This window comes from Cervus elaphus, chromosome 14, assembly GCF_910594005.1.
Source record: "Cervus elaphus chromosome 14, mCerEla1.1, whole genome shotgun sequence".
Taxonomy (NCBI): Eukaryota; Metazoa; Chordata; class Mammalia; order Artiodactyla; family Cervidae; genus Cervus; species Cervus elaphus.
This window is the reverse complement of record NC_057828.1, coordinates 61,246,463-61,262,485: the sequence shown is the minus strand read 5'-3', so window position 1 is coordinate 61,262,485 and position 16,023 is coordinate 61,246,463. Positions and strand designations below refer to the sequence as shown.

Here is a 16,023-nt window from a genome sequence, read left to right as displayed (position 1 = left end):
TGTGTAAGAATGCACGTGACAGCACTGTTTGTAAAAGTAAAAACTAGAAAGAATCCAAAATGTCCACAAATAGAATGGATATATTGTGATAATTTTTTTAAATGGAATATTATATACCAATGAGAAAGAACAACTACATGTAACACCATATATAAAGCTTACAAATACTGAGCAAGAGAATTCAGACATAAACGATGTATAACAGCTTATAGGAAGTTCAGAAATGTAAAACTCACCTACAATATTAAAGTCAGCATCCTAGTTACTCTCTGGATATATAGTAACTGAAAAAGGACAGACGCGAACTTCTGGAACACTAACAATGTCCTCTTTCTTCAGCAGTTACTCAGGTATGTAGCCTTTATGCAAATTCATCAAACTATACATTAAGCTATAGGACTGTGCACTTCTGTGTACATTATATTCCAATAAAAATTATCTTTAAAAATATTCTCGTTCTTCTGTTTGTAAGTTGTGCGACCTTAGACAAATTACTCAACCTCAACCTAAGCAAACCTCAATTTCTTTATCTTTAAAGTAAGGATGATAGAATCAGTCTTTGATTGATAGATCAGTCAATCTTTAAGGAAAGATTTTTGTGAGTTTCAAATGAGGTAACACACATCAAGGGCTTCACAAAGTGCCTCACACCTGCTAAGCACACAATGAAACTTTGTTAGTATTATTGTTAATCACTTAGGCATTAAAAAGGTGGAGGAAATTACTATATAGTCCCATTTTAAACAAATCTAACTGATATGAAATATAAATTTAGCTGTGTGTAGAAATATTTTTTAAAAATAGATTAAAAGTAGAAGGTAGCTCCAAACAGTATTTGAAACTATGTTAAGTCTATTTATATTTTCATATGAGTATGTGTGAGTGCAAGAATTATTATAAAATACGAAGGCAAGTAGTAGAAAAAGTCTAAAGGAGCTGCAAATAGATGCCTGCATGGTACAGAAACCAGCTGCAGCAATGGGCATGGAAGCTAAGTTGCTCTTTTGATTTCAGTCCTTATAGTACACACTTGTAACTATGTCCATCTACTACTTTGATTTAAAATTTAAAAAATTAACTCTAAAAAATTAATTTTAAAAAAGATTAAATTTTAAAATAATTTTGTTCAACTAAAAAATATGTAGCTAGGTATACCAAAGTAGAAAATGATTGAAGACAAGTTCTAAACTTAAGTTGATCAGTATCAAGCTGATGGACAAGAAACAAAACACATCAATACATCCATAATTTAACTTCTCTATTATGGTACAGAGTGTGGGTGGCACAGAAATGCTAACTTTGAGTTCACAGATGCTTAACTTTCTCTATTAATAGAGAACCACCTGTTACTAGGGAACCACCTATTTTTAACTAGTTCAAGTCTACTTAAAGACCCTAGAAATCAAAAATGAAATGCTGGCTATAAGGCTTTAAATGCATTTGCATGTATAAGTGTGTGTGTGTGTGTGTGTGTGTGTGTGTGTGTGTGTGTGTGTGTGTGTGTGTGTGTGTAAATATATAGCATTTAGAATATTGAGTTGAAACTTAACACTTTTCATATGACTCTCTAAGGTTTTAATTTCCCCTGAAGATAAGGATAAAATAAAGTTCAAGCTGGTTTTAGAAAAGGCAGAGGAACCAGAGATCAAATTGCCAACATCCACTGGATCATCAAAAAAGCAAGAGAGTTCCAGAAAAACATCTATTTCTGCTTTATTGACTATGCCAAAGCCTTCGACTGTGTGGATCACAATAAACTGTGGAAAATTCTGAAAGAGATGGGAATACCAGACCACCTCACCTGCCTCTTGAGAAACCTGTATGCAGGTCAGGAAGCAACAGTTAGAACTGAACATGGAACAACAGACTGCTTCCAAATAGGAAAAGGAGTACATCAAGGCTGTATATTGTCGCCCTGCTTATTTAACTTATATGCAGAGTACATCATGAGAAATGCTGGGCTGGAGGAAGCACAAGCTGGAATCAAGATAGCCAGGAAAAATATCAATAACCTCAGATATGCAGATGACACCACCCTTATGGCAGAAAGTGAAGAACTAAAGAGCTTCTTGATGGAAGTAAAAGAGGAGAGTGAAAAAGTTGGCTTAAAGCTCAACATTCAGAAAACTAAGATCATGGCATCTGGTCTCATCACTTCATGGCAAATAGATGAGTAAACAGTGGAAACAGTGGCTGACTTTACTTTTCTGGGCTCCAAAATCACTGCAGATGGTGATTGCAGCCATGAAATTAAAAGACGCTTACTCCTTGAAAGGAAAGTTATGACTAACCTAGACAGCATATTAAAAAGCAGAGAGATTCCTTTGCCAACAAAGGTCCATCTAGTCAAGGCTATGGTTTTTCCAGTAGTCATGCATGGATGTGACAGTTGGACTATAAAGAAAGCTGAGCACTGAAAAATTGATGCTTTTGAACTGTGGTGCTGGAGAAGACTCTTGAGAGTCCGTTTCACTGCAAGGAGATCCAACCAGTCCATCCTGAAGGAGATCAGTCCTGGGTGTTCATTGGTAGGACTGATTTTGAAGCTGAAACTCTAATACTTTGGTCACCTGATGCGAGGAGCTGACTCATTGGAAAAGACCCTGATGCTGGGAAAGATTGAGGGCGGGAGGAGAAGGGGACAACAGAGGATGAGATGGTTGGATGGCATCACTGACTCAATGGACATGGGTTTGCATGGACTCTGGGAGTTGGTGATGGACAGGGAGGCCTGGCGTGCTGCGGTTCATGGGGTCGCAAAGAGTCGGACACGACTGAGCGACTGGACTGAGCTGAAGATAAGGAATACAGTAGTTCAATATACAGGAAAGTGATACTGTTAGTGCACTGGCACATGCTGACCTCGGTTAGGATTCTTATGTAGAGCTGCTTCTCAAAACTCAACCATGATTTCAGGACATATGAACTGTTTACAAAGGTCTTAGAGAAGAGACTACCAAAGCCAGAAATCTGGCAGTGAGGCTCAGCATCATGACAAGACCATGTTCCCAACTCAGGTTATTTGATTAAGTTAGCACACTAGAATAAGCAGAGAACAAATTCTCAATTTCTGGTTCAAAGAAGAAATTCTGGCTCAATAACAATTAGCTCTTTTTAAATCCCACAGACAGAGGAGCCAGGTGGGCTACGTTCCATGGGGTTGCAAAAGAGTCGGACATGACTCAGCAACTAAACAACAGCAGCAACATCATCATTGTTATTGAGAGGCATATAGGTTGAGTGGCTAAGAGCACAGACTCTGAGTAAGCCTGACTGATAAGAAATCCCATGGCTTACCAGCTGTGAGATTCTAGTGAACATACCTCACCTCTGAGGCCCTCAGTTTTCTCATTTTTAAAATGGGAATAATACGGTAACCTCACACAGATGTGGTGAGGATTTAGAAAGAAATGTTAAGCATGTAGACAGTGTCTGGCATATTTTAAGACTCCAGTAAATGTTAGCTCTTGTTTTTTTCTTTTTATATCACATGTCTGAAACAATGGATTTGTTTCATAATCCAATTCAAAACAACTGTTGCTAAAAATATTGAAGTAAAATGAGGGGGAAAGACAATTTCAACTGTGAATGATTTTCAAGATTATAGGATATATATAAATAAATTTTTGGAATTTATCCAAATAAATATTTGGAAACATTCTGGAGGAAAAACCAAACTACACAGGTTTGCTCTAACAAAAGGAAACTTCCATCTGTTATCACCCAACACGTTTGGGTAGATCGTTGTGCCATGAATCTACACATCATTCTTGATGCAAACTTTACAAAGGAAGAGCCAATAAACCTATAGCCATTTGGCCATAGAAACAATTACAAAGAAGTGAATTTAAGAGACGAAACAAGCCTTTTTTTTTTTTAAAGACTGGTTTGGTCAATTTGATGCAGATCACTTGAGTCAATCTACCAATTATGTCCCAGATTGAGAGAGAGAGAGACAGAGAGAAAGAGAGAGAGAGGAAAAAAATATAATATTTTTAATGGTGCTGTTTTAATCTAACCAATTAATTCAAACACTCAGCTCTACAAGCCTCTTACCACTGCACAGCTGATGGCTAACCCTGAGAAGAGCAATTAATCCTCATCTGTTTCTCTATATGTTTCAATTAGTACAAAAACATGTATGTACTTCTCCAAAGCGACTGCAAGAACGTAAAACAAAGGGAAATTTAGCAGGTGATATTCTTTTCTTTTTTGAAAAAGTTGAATCCAAACTCATAAGATTCAGGGATGGATAGTAAAGCTGTCATCAGTTCTTAGAATTAAAGCCCGAGAGAAAACGTTGTCTCTCTCTTCAGGTGCTTTTCCAAAACTATCTAGACTCCTCTGTAGGGCCACCAACAAGAGATCCATTGTGTGGATCTGTAAATTGTGTGACGTCATTGAAACACAAGCACCAATTGGTATCACAAACAGTCTGTGTTTCCAAGGATACCAGGAACTTTAAATACCCTGCAGTTATACAGAGCCCAGGAGCACGACCTTCACAACAATACCAGGAGCCTGCCCACTTTCTTTTTAGTCACTGTTTCCAGCAGAGAAAAGGCACTGATTTTGCCCCAATAATTATTCCAAATAATATTCTCAAGAACATTCCTCAATCATTCGACTATTCATTTTTACATTCTCAACATAATGACAACAAAAAAGAGGATTAAGAATTTCCATAGCCCTATTAATAGAGAGATTCTCACAAGGCCAGCCTACAGTATCTTTAATGAAACCACATTACAGATTTTTAAAATACAGTGCACATAGACACGTCTGGTTGATCCCTACAGTAATGTTCCTCTGTGTTACGGAATACTCTTTCAGTAACAGAAAAATCACTTCTTCCTTGTGTGCCTTTCCTGGAAAAGTTGTTTTCCCTTACTTAACATTAGCCTTAAGCTCACACATATGACTTTAGTATATAAAATTACTTATTCTAACTAGAGTAACTATTGCAACATAGAAACACTGGCTAAGTGTGAGGTGATTGTAATTAACTATATTATTGCTAAAAGTCAAACAAGTTTATAATCTTTTATAAAGGACTCTTTAAAAAGGTGGTCATTTAGGGATGAATTGTTATAAAAGGTCTATATCTAAGCTCTTCTCTAACATCTATCTATTCAGAGTGAGACCTAAAAATGTATATTATCCTTACATCAACTTTGTGAAATGTTTCCCATTAATCACATGTGCCATTGAGATTCTGAACAGTTCCAAAGTTATTTTTCTATTCAGAGGATAAATATTTTAAGCAAGTACTTCTCTAAATGCAATCTAGAAGCAGACAAAGAAAATTGAACTCACAGAGACCACCATTAGAGAGTTCCCGAGAGCTATCTGACTAGAATGGCAGCAGCGGGGAGTCCCAAGCTTACAGCTTCAAATGGAAAGCCGCACCACGTGGTTTTTCTCCATTATACTACCTCACATTTGGACCGTTACAATGCCGAGATAAAGGCAAAGAAAAAGACTTTCTGTTTAGTCATTTTTGTATTTTTTTCTTAAAAAATAACATCACTGATGATAAACTCCTTTCAGTGAAGGTTGTATTAGATGCTTACGTATCTCATTCAAGTTATTAAGTAATGAGTATTTTAGGGAGCTTATACATTGCTTGGTACTTTTGAAGATGTATATTACAGTGTTTTAATCCTTAGAAAATTCAGAATCTTGGTGAAGAAAATAATTATTTACACCAGTGATTTCTTTAACCATTCTTAAAACTCTTTTTAGTAAAAGTAATATGAAGAATGACATATGTAAAGGGTCAACTACATGATCCTCAAAATACAGAAGAGAGATATAAAATCTAATTTTTTTTTAACTTTAGAAAGCCATTGTGAGCTTTATGTAAGTCCCTTAGGGCAGGAGTTCCCAACCTCTGGGATCTAGTGCCTGATGACCTGAGATGGAGCTGATGTAATAATGGAAATAAAGTGCACAATAAATGCACTTGAATCATCCTTCCCGCCTCACCCATGGAAAAACTGTCTTCCATGAAACAGGTTCCTGGTACCAAAAAAGGTAGGAACTGCTGCCCTAAAGCCTCCAAAAGTAACAAATTCACCTAGTTATCAGTGCTCACACTGCGATTAATGAGGAAGGGTACAGAAAGGTATCTGTTAAATTTAGAAAGGCACTGGCACAACCTGGAAACCAAAGAAAGTTTAAAGTACAATTCTCAATGGCAATAATTACATCAGAGAACCAGATCATAGGTTCTGTGCCTTCCAACCATAAAACTGAATTTTGTGAAGGCATACATTTTTAATCAAGTCAAGGTTTACAGGTAGGTGCGTTTCTTTATCTGTGGACCATGATCATAAGATGTCATAAACACATCTTGCCTATAATAAATCACAAATAATTCCATCAAAACGGGCATCTACTAAAAGTAATTCTTTACATGGAAACATCTTATCTTATCGTAAAAGGATCTAATTTCATCGATTAAAAACCAGTTTCACTGTTAATAACTATGCTTTCAAAATGCCAAATCTAGTCAAGAGTTTGAGATGAGTAGCTAAGAAGCTACTCAATAACTCCTATAATTTCATACTTTCCACTATATCCAAGTAAGAAAACAAGGAAGAGTGGGGGAAAAAAGGCCAGAAGCCTGAAACAGCAGGGCAAATGGAAGAAGCAATGTCCACTGAAGCACACAGCAAAGAAAGAAATGCCAGGATGTTATTTCTAGAGGTTAAGCAGACTGAATCCTTCTCTAGCACGGAGACCAAAAACCAACATGCATGTTTTCGTAACTATGCCAAGAACAAGCACATGAAGATTATCTGGATCAAGAAGTGAAGCACATGAACCTATACAATCTCTAGAGGTTTACTATGTAGTTACTCCCTCAGTCCTACAATAACTTAGATAAACAAGAGGGCATACATATTAATGTCCTGATGGCACAGAACTGAGTGTAATGGACACACAGTCAGGATCCAAAATTATGATAACTGAAAAACTGTGCTAAATTTAATAAGCTATAATTTACTGGTAACATACTGTTTGCATTTTTTGGTGTCCTTTATCAGTCTTTGAGAATGATTTTTAACATAGTATTTATAGTACCATATTGTTGTTATTGTTGTTAATCACTAAGTCGTGAGTCGCATCCAACTCTCTTGCAATCCCATGCACTGTAGCCTGCCAAGCTCCTCTGTCCATGGGATTTCCTAGGTAAGAATACTGGAGACAGTTGCCATTTCCTTCTCCAGAGGAACCTTCCCAAGGGATCGAACCTGTGTCTGCTGGGTAACAGGTGGATTCTTTATCATTGATCCATCTGGGAAGCCTCACTGTACCATATCTCAAGTTGTACCATTGTACCAAAATTCAAGTGAATTTCCTGATGCTGAAAATATAGGTTCATGCTAATCTTCCTGTTTTGTAGATAATTTCACAACAAATATCACAGCCAAAGTTTGTATGTATCTCTGTTTCTTAGAATAAGCTGTAAGAAATGTAATCATTCAATCAAAAGTTTACAGGTTTTAAGATTCTCATACACATTTGTCAAACAATCCATCAGAAAAATGTATGTACAAATTTATACTCTGCAATGTAGAAGATGAAGACATCCATTTTGACACATCTTGAGGAAAATGCATGTCATTTAAATCTATCAATTTTAAAGGCTAGAAAAATGTATGATCTTAAATAATTGATTGAGTACTGCTTTAAGTAAATCATTGTGCTAGACGTTAGGGAGAAAAGTACAGAGTCAATTGTGACAGACACTCAAATATTAGCAATACAATGTGATACACACAAAGAAGAAATAGGTGCTGTGGGTAAAGAGAAGAGGGAATAATTATTAAATTTAACAGTTACAGGTATCCAGAAATGGAACAGAAGATAGTATATTCTTATCAATGATTTAGGATAAAGAGGACAACAACTTGACTTCAAACTTCTTATAAATGATGGTATGTATGACTATTAGGAAACTAGGTCCAAAGTATACTAGATGTCTTTTGTATGTGATCATTTTTTAAATTTTAGAAAGCCACTGTCAGCTAAACAAAGAAGTTTTAAAGTTGTACTTGCATACCTTAAACAAGTACTGATATATTTTTAAATCATACATATAAATGCAAACCCACTGTCCAACCTTTTGATACAGAGCCAAGCCTTCTTTTAGAATGTTAAGTCTCTTGATCCATAGTTCTGCACAGTGCTTTTACACAAACCACACACATTATAAACCAACTATGGCTTACAGTTATTTGATTTTTTTTCTTTAATGAAAACTTGGAAGACACCAATGAAATAACTGGAACACAGAGTCCCTCCAAAATTTTTCCCCAGTTTTTTTTATAGTTGATTCATCAGATTAAGAGCAATTGTTTGTAACAACCTCCCTTTATTTCGTCTTTCCAAAATATGAAAATTAAATTTAACAGAAACAACTTTTTGCATTCATATTTCATCAATTTACAAAGCATTAAAATTTAACGTGATTACAATAATAATAATAAACTAGTGGGTTTGTGAGGAAGCATCATTGGCTCTTGGTAAACTTCCAACTTCACTGAAATGTATGGAAGTGAGTGCATGTTGGAAAGCAGTCCTATAGCTCCAAATGTCCAGTGCATCCTGAATGACAGTCAGGTTTCACAGAAGGAATGCGTGAAACCCTTCACTTCTTTTATAAAATGCTCCAGCTCTTTCAGCAAGGCTACTTATTTAGGCTATAGAAAGACTTCTGAGTTGTGGGAAAAATAAAGCAAAATCATCTTATTTGAAAGCTAACTTATTCTTTCTTCTCTGGAAGATTCTAAAAAAAAAAAAAGGTTTCGTGTAAACCAGTAATCATTTATAAAATCTGACAACAAAAGTCAAGTGTTAAACAAAATTTAAAATCCTAATATTCAAAATATTGAAATATAATTCTAATTAACTTAATTAAAAATAAGATTTAGAAAAAGGATCCTACAGAATCTACTATTACATTTCTCCTTTCCCTAAAACTAAAACGGAAACCTCTCTATTAAATCCACTTTCTAAAGAACAACTGTCTTTTACAAGTTTACTACCATATCGTCTTTCATATTCAGGTTTAAATTTCTACCTGGCCAAAGACATTCTTCACGTCACTGTCACAATTTGATTTCCACTGAGCAGAAGTCTTAATGAGAATTCTAGCAATGTTAACAAAAGTTAAGACTGTAGAGGAAGATAAAACTGGAAACATAAACATACACGACAAAAGACATCAATCTTTCTTGGATTTCTAGCAGTGCTAAAACAAGTTTTATAAATTTATTTTTAAAATAACAAAATTAACATCTACTATGAAGGTAAAACAAACATCATGTTTCAGGCAATTTGTAAGATCACTAAGTCTAAAATAGCATATTTTATTTCAGGAACTCAAATCACTAAAAGCCTGTCCGTGGCTGTACTCTAGAGTCTAAAAAGCAATATAATGGTTATGTTTATTTAATAACCATTATATTGCTTTTTAGACTTCCATGTAATTTACCTGGGAAGACAGACTCTTCTTTTGCAACAGCTTTATTGAAATATAATACACATAGAATAAAATCCACCCATAATAAAGGGTATAATTCAATGGTTTGTAGTATATTCACAGAACTGTGTAACCACCATCTCCACTGATTTTAGAACATTTTCATTATCTCAAAAAAGTTATCATGTTTTAACTATATACTCAATTTCACCCTCCCAACTATAAGAAGCCACTAACCTAATTTCTGTCACCATATATCTCACTATCCTCGATATTTCACATGACTAGAATCACATAATACATGGGCTTTCATGTTCCACAACATTTTTAAGACTCATCTAAGTGGTAGCATATATTAGTACATCATTGTGTGTATATACAAATTAGGTTATCCATTCATTAGTTAACACAAATTTTGAGTTGTTTCCACCTTTTGGTTCTTATGAATAATGCTGCTATAACCATCGTGTATACATTTTTATACAGACATATGTTTTCACTTATGTTGGGTTGTTATCTAGAAGTCTTACTGTGAATATGTATCCAGTCATATGGTTATTCTATGTTTAATTGTTTGAAGAATTGCCAGGTTGTTTTCCAAACCAGCTGCACCATTTTACATTCCTACCATCAACCTAGGAGGGTTTCAATTTCCCTACATTCTCATTAATATTTGTTATTTTCTAACTCTTTGTTTTGATGAAATCATGTAGCCTCTATTCTCTTAGCAATAGTATTATCAACCATAGTCACCCTGTTATACATAGATCCTCGGAACATATTCATATTATAACTGAAATTTGTACACTTTTAACAAACTCTCCCTATTTAGCCTAACCCTGACCCCTGGTAGCCATACTACTACTCTGTTTCTATGAGCTCAACTTTCTTTTGATTTAAACTAGATTCCACAGATAAGTGATACCATTTAGCAACTGTCTTTCTCTTTTTTTATTTCACTTTGGATGATACCTTCCAAGCTCATGCGTATTGTTGAAAATAACAGGATTTTCTTTTTTTAAGCTGATAAATATTCATTATATACATATATTTATGTGTCTGTGTATTTATTTTTTTATCCATTCATCTGTTGATAGAAGTTTAGGTTGCTTCCTTATCTTTGTTATTGTGAATAATGCTGCAATGAACATCATAGAGTACAGATATACCACTGAGAAAATAATTTTGTTACATCTGGATATGTATCCAGAAGTGGGACTGCTGGATCATATGGTCGTCCTAATTTTAATTTCTCAACAAATCTCCATCCTATTTTTCTTAGTGGCTGTACCAATTCACATTTTCATCAACAGCATTAAAGGATTCCCTTTTATTCACATCCTCACAGCATCTGTTATCTCTTTTCATATTAGCCATTATAGCAGGTCTGAGGCAGAATCTCATTGTGGTTTTGATTTGCATTTCCCTGATTATTAGTGATACTGAGCACCTTTTCATATACCTGTTGGCCATTTGCATGTCTTCTTTGGGAAAGTAGCTATTAAAATTATTTACCCAGTTTTCGATTGGGTTAAATTTTTGCTATTTAGTTGGATGAGTTACTTGTATATTTTAGATACTAATTCCTTACTCGATATTGGTATGCCAATATTTTCTCCCATTCCGTAGGTTGCCTTTTGATTTTGTTGATGATTTCCTATGCTGAGCAGAAGCTTTTTAGTTTGATGTACTCCTGTTTATTTTTACATTTTCTGCCTTTGCTTTTAGTATCAAATCCAAAAAGTTCATTGCCAAGACCAGTGTCAAGGAGCTTACCCACTATGTTTTCTACCAAGAGTTTTATAATTTCAAGTCTTAAATTCAAGTTTTTAACCAATTTTGAGTTTTTATGTATTGTATCATGTCAGATAGATGTTTCATTTTTTTTTTTAATGTGGATATCCAGTTTTCTCAACACCGTTTATTAAAGAGACTATTCTTTCCTCATTGTGTATTCCTGGCTTCTTTCTTGAAAATAAAATGACCATATATGCACAGGTCTATTTCTGGGTTCTCTATTCTGTGCCATTGATCTGTCATTGCTTTTATTCCAATATCACATTGCTTTGATTACCGTAGCTTTTTAGCATAGTTTGAAATCAGAAACTGTGATGCCCCCCAGCTTTGCTATTCTTTCTTCATATTACTTTGCCCATTGTGGGTCTTTTGTGGGTCCATATATATTTTAGAACTATTTTTCCTTCTGTGAAAAATGTCATTGGAATTTTGATAGGAATTGCATTGACTCTATAGGTCATGCTGGGTAATACCAACATTTTCAGTATATTAATTCTTCCAATCCATGACACAAAATATCTTTCAATTTATTTTTGTCTACTTCAGTTTCTATCATCAATGTCTTCTATTTTTCAATGTACAGATCCTTCATCTCCTTGACTAAATTTATTCCTAAGTATTTTGTTCTTTTTAATAATATTATTATAAATTAGATTGTTTTTTAAATATCTCTTTCCAATAGTTCATTGTTAGTGAACAGAAATGCAACTGAATTTTTGTATATAAGCATATCTTAGATATATTGTGAGTTTGGTTCCACACCACTAATAAAGTGAACATCACAATAAAATGAGTTACACAATTTTTCTTGGATTATTAGTACATATATAAGTTATATTAATGATATATTGTCATCTATAGAGTTGCATTAGCATCACGTATTTAAAAGGTATATACCATAATTTTAAAATAATGCTATTAGAAAAATGGCACCAACAGACTTGCTTGACACAGGTTGTCACAAACCTTCAATCTGTAAAAAGAACAATATCTATAAAGCATAATAAAATGAAATACAATAAAATGGGATACAGATGTACTTATTTGTATCCCAGAACTTTACTGAATTTGTGTTTTAGTTCTAACAGGTTTTTTTTTTTAATCTAATGTTTTTTGATAGTGTTTTCAGAGTTTTCTATTATATATACATGTATCATCAGCAAAGATAATATTGCTTCTTCCTTTCCAATTTGGATGTCTTTTATTTCTTTTTCTTGCCTAATTGCTCTGACTAGGATTTCCAGTACTATGTTGAGTAACAGTTGTGAGAGTGAGCATCTTTTTCTTTTTCCTAATCTCAGAGGAAAAGCATTTAGCTTTTCATCATTGAGTATGTTAGCTGTGGGTTTGCCATATACAGCCTCTACTATGCTGAGGTACATCTCTTCCACATTTAAGTTATTCAGAGTTTCAATCGTGAAAGAACACTGACTGGTCAAATGTTTTCTCTCAATCTGTTGATATGATTATGGCTTTTTAAGTCAATATTCTGTTACTATGATGTAACACATTTATTGACCTGCACATCCTGAACCACTCTTACACACCAGGAATAAATTCCATTTGATTGCGGTATATAGGCCTTTTAATGTGCTGCTGAAATTTTTCCTAATATTCTGTTGAAGATTTTCACATCAATAATCATCAGGGATCCTGGCCTGTAATATTCTCTTCTTGTGGTGTTCTTGCCCGGTTTTGATATCTGGGTAATGCTGAACTCTTTAAAAGAGTTTGGAAATATTTCTTCCTCTTTATTTCTGGAAGAGTTTATGAAGAATTGTTATTAATTCCATAAACATGTGATATAATTCACCAGTAATGTCACCTGGTCCTGGACTTCTATTTGGAGGTTTTTGATTACTGGTTCAATTTCCTTACTAGTAATTGGTCTGTTCAGATATTCTATTTTTCTTGACTCAGTTTTGGTAGGTTGTATATTTCTAGGGATTTAACTATTTCTTCTAGGTTATCCAATTTGTTGGCATATAATTGTTCACAGTACCCTACTCTAATCCTTAGTATTGCGTCAGTATCATTTGTATTATCTCCTCCTGCACTTCTGATTTTATTTCTCTTTTCTTTTTTCCCTTTAATCTAGATAATAATGGTTTGTTAGAAATAAATTTAAGTTTTTAAAGAAGCAGTTCTTACTTTCATTGATCTATTGCTTTCTAGAATCTATATAATTTATTTCTACTCTGATTAGTTATTTCTGTCCATCTTTTGCTAGTTCCTGGAGGTACTGTTAGGTTATTTATTTAAGATCTTCCTTTTTTCTTAATATATGCATTTTAGCACTATAAATTTCCCTCTGAGAACTTCTGGTGAAACCATTAAGTTTTGCTGCCTTTAGAATATATCATCACACAACCTCTGGCTCAGAAGATTTCTGCTTAAAAAAAAAATCTGTTCAAAGTCTTATTGTGATTCCCTTGTAAGTAACATGATGCTTTTCTCTTGACTCTTTTAAGATTTTCCTTTTGTCTTTAACTTTTGACAGTTTAATTATAACATGTCTCAGTGTGGGTCTCTCTGGATTCCTCTTCTTTGAAACTTCTTGGCTTCCTGGATTTGGATGTCTCTTTCCTCGGGTTATGGAAGTTTTCAAACATTACTTCTTTAAACAAGCTTTCAGTCCTATACTCTCTTCTCTCCTCTGGGAGCATTATAATGCACATGTATGTCCACTTGATGGCATCCCATAAGTCTCTTAAGCTGTCTTCAGTCTTTTTCATTCTTTTTTCCACTGTCCTATCTTCCAGTTTGCTGGTCCTTTCTTTTGCTTGATTTAGTCTGATGATGAACCGTTCTATTGAATTTATCAATTCAGTTATTTTATTCTTTAGCTCTGTGACTTCTATTTGGTCTTTTTAAATACTTTCTCTCTCTTTTGAATTTCTTAATTTGTTTATGCAATGCTCTCCTGACCTCAGTGAGTGATTCGGTAAATCAATTATATCCAACTCACAAGATCAGATTCAGGAGACACATCACCTTGTTTGGAACATACTCCCCTATTTCCTAATTGTTCTTGACTCTCTGTGTTGGTTTTGCACATCACAAAAAACAGTCACCTATCAAGCCACCCCTCAAAGTCTTGACATATTGGTCTTGTGTAAAGAGATAAATCCTGTTAGTCAGCCCCACCTGAACTCCTCTCAAACCTTAGTGATTGTCCAAATCACCTTCTTTCTGCTTAGTTACTCCCAGTAATTGAAGTGAAGTGAAGTCACTCAGTCATGTCTGACTCTTTGCGACCCCATGGACTGTAACCTACCAGGATCCTCAGTCCATGGAATTTTCCAGTCAAGAATACTGGAGTGTGTTGCCATTTCCTTCTCCAGGGGATCTTCCTGACCCAGGGATCGAACCCGGGTCTCCCGCATTGTAGGCAGACACTTTACCGTTTGAGCTACCAGGGAAGCCCAGTAATTGCAGGTGTGTCAAAACCCATCAGTATCTTTAAAGTGTGAGAATTGCCCACACAGGCTGGCAGGGACCACAAATTGACTAATCATTTAGCTCCCCAGTGCAGATTAAACAGAAATCTTTCAGGGGGTAGCTGGGAGTATCAGGACATTCAATAAATAATTGAAGTCCAACCTGGGAGAAACTGGGAGTTGGGTGTTTTTGCTTACTTTGTGGAGAGCCAGAGTAGTTTCTCGAGGGCTTGTGCACTCAAATAGAACCACTTCTATGTGTGGTCCTGCTGCTAAAAGCTTGGCCTCTGTGTACCAGTGCTGAATCAAATCTCTGAGAAAGAGTTTTGGGTGAAGTAGATGAGAATAGCTTTACTGCTCTGCCAGCTAAATTGGGACACAGCAGGCTGGCAGACTGAAAAACTACTGTGTCCCAAACTGGGAGGATGAGATGGAGTTTTATAGGAAGGGTTCAAAGGTGGGGTTACTGGTAAGATCAGAGTGTGTGCAGGCCTGCACTCTACCCTATTCTCAGGTAATTTTGATGAGCATCTCTGGTTCCTGGCCTCAGGTGGTCTTCTGGAGTCAGAAAAAGGCTGACATCTTCCAATTGTTGGGTTTTAATTCTATAAAGAACTTATTTATCATGTGTATCCTTGAGGCAGAACCAGTACCCTGCCCCAAGGCTGTATGTACCATTGATTCTTGGCTGTCCTTCCCTCATCTTTGAATCTCTTTCCTTCCTGGATTAGCAACTATTTGAATCTGCCTATTTGGAACTATTTGGAACTCAGGGAAGGTCATGGAGGCTGGAGTCTGTTCCTACAAGAAACAAACTACAAGGGAAATGAAAAGACTGCCACAAATCTGTTCAGCATGCAAATGACTACCTGGAGAATCCAGTGCTTGTATGTTTTAGAACATATAATTTAACTCCTTAAATTGTGTGTTTTTCATGAGTAATATTATCACATGGTATAACAGAAAGAGCCTGAACTATGAAATCAAGGCAGGACTTGGGAGAAGGCTCAGTTCTACCTTTTCCTCACTCAGATCCTTAAGTCCTTAATATGTTTTGGAAGAACAAGGATCAGAGGCTGCCATGCCCAGCAGCCCCACAGAGTCCTGCTCAGTTTCACTCCTGGGGTACTCATGAATGCCAAGCCTGTTCCCAAAGTGTTGATTTATGAGTCAATCCCTTGGGTGGCACCCATTAATGGTTGGGGTACTAGATGAGATGCTGGCAACTTGATTCAATTGCTGGAATGAATGAGTTTGGGGGGTGGGGGAAAGGGATGTTTACCAGATCTAATA

General features: G+C 35.4%; 1 protein-coding gene across 4 annotated transcripts in view; it reads right to left on the bottom strand.

Annotated features, from left to right (window-relative positions):
- Nucleotides 1–16,023, bottom strand: part of RASAL2 (RAS protein activator like 2) — a 392,722-nt gene that overhangs the window by 204,939 nt on the left and 171,760 nt on the right. The gene's annotated exons all lie outside the window — the stretch shown is intronic.